Source organism: Arachis hypogaea, chromosome 15 (assembly GCF_003086295.3).
Source record: "Arachis hypogaea cultivar Tifrunner chromosome 15, arahy.Tifrunner.gnm2.J5K5, whole genome shotgun sequence".
In the NCBI taxonomy this organism is placed as follows: Eukaryota; Viridiplantae; Streptophyta; class Magnoliopsida; order Fabales; family Fabaceae; genus Arachis; species Arachis hypogaea.
The window spans coordinates 11,556,500-11,558,238 of record NC_092050.1 but is presented as its reverse complement, the minus strand read 5'-3'; the positions used below and the strand labels follow the sequence as shown (position 1 = coordinate 11,558,238).

The 1,739-nt window shown below is 35.4% G+C and overlaps 1 non-coding gene across 1 annotated transcript; it reads right to left on the bottom strand.

Annotated features, from left to right (window-relative positions):
- Positions 1-1,128: 1,128 nt before the first annotated feature.
- On the bottom strand, positions 1,129-1,236 carry LOC112752436 (small nucleolar RNA R71). The gene has a single exon (XR_003176873.1). It is a non-coding gene; the product is annotated as a small nucleolar RNA R71 (small nucleolar RNA).
- Positions 1,237-1,739: the final 503 nt, after the last annotated feature.

The window sequence follows — 1,739 nt, the reverse complement described above, 5'->3', positions numbered from 1 at the left end:
TTTCAAAAAAACTAATTTCAATCATATCTTTTCAAAAATATCTTTTTATCTTATCTTTTTCAAAAAAAAAATATATATCTTTTCAAAATATCTTTTCTAACTTCCTAACTACCTATCTTTTCAAAATTGGTTTTCAAAAATTTGTTTCAACTAACTAACTAACTTTTTGTTTGTTTCTTAACTTTTTCACAACTACCTAACTAACTCTCTCTCTCTCTCTAATTTTCGAAAATATCTCCCCCTTTTTCAAAAATTTCTTTTTAATTAACTAATTAATTTTATTTTTTATTTTTGATTTCAAAAAATTTTCGAAAAAAAAAAAAACTAACAATTTTCAAAAACCAATTTTCAAAAATCACTAACCCTTTTTCAAAATAATTTTCGAAAATTATTCTTCCCCCATCTCATTCTATTTATTCATTCATATCCTAACATCTCATCTCACATCTCTTCCATTTGTACAGTTGCATTTCTTCCTTTACATCACATTCTTTATCTCTTCCTCTTTTCTTCCACTCACAAAGGGATCCCTATACTGTGGTATAAAGGATCTCTATTATTATTATCATTTTCCTGGCCATTCTTCCTTGTCATATGAGCAGGAGCAAGGATAAGAACATTCTTGTGGAAGCAGATCCAGAACCTGAAAGGACTCTGAAGAGAAAATTAAGAGAAGCTAAAATACAACAATCCAGAGATAACCTTTCAGAAATTTTCGAACAGGCAGAGGAGATGGCAGCCGAAAATAATAATAATGTAAGGAAGATGCTTGGTGACTTTACTGCACCTAATTCCAATTTACATGGAAGAAGCATCTCCATCCCTGCCATTGGAGCAAACAACTTTGAGCTGAAACCTCAATTAGTTTCTCTGATGCAGTAGAACTGCAAGTTTCATGGACTTCCATCTGAAGATCCTTTTCAGTTCTTAACTGAATTCTTGCAGATATGTGATACTGTTAAGACTAATGGAATAGATCCTGAAGTCTACAGGCTCATGCTTTTCCCTTTTGCTGTAAGAGACAGAGCTAGATTATGGTTGGATTCTCAACCCAAAGACAGCCTGAACTCTTGGGATAAGCTGGTCACGGCTTTCTTAGCCAAGTACTTTCCTCCTCAAAAGTTGAGCAAGCTTAGAGCTGATGTTCAAACCTTCAGACAGAAAGAAGGTGAATCCCTCTATGAAGCTTGGGAAAGATACAAACAGTTGACCAAAAAGTGTCCTTCTGACATGCTTTCAGAATGGACCATCCTGGATATATTCTATGATGGTTTATCTGAGTTATCAAAGATGTCATTGGATACTTCTGCAGGTGGATCCATTCACCTAAAGAAAACGCCTGCAGAAGCTCAAGAACTCATTGACATGGTTGCTAATAACCAGTTCATGTACACTTCTGAAAGGAATCCTGTAAGCAATGGGACGCCTATGAAGAAGGGAGTTCTTGAGGTTGATACTCTGAATGCCATATTGGCTCAGAATAAAATATTGACTCAGCAAGTCAATATGATCTCTCAGAGTCTGCATGGAATGCAAGCTGCATCCAACAGTACTCAAGAGGCATCTTCTGAAGAAGAAGCCTATGATCCTGAGAACCCTGCAATAGCAGAGGTAAATTACTTAGGTGAACCTTATGGAAACACCTATAACTCAACATGGAGAAATCATCCAAATTTCTCATGGAAGGATCAAAAGCCCCAACAAGGCTTTAATAATGGTGGAAGAAACAGGTTTAGCAA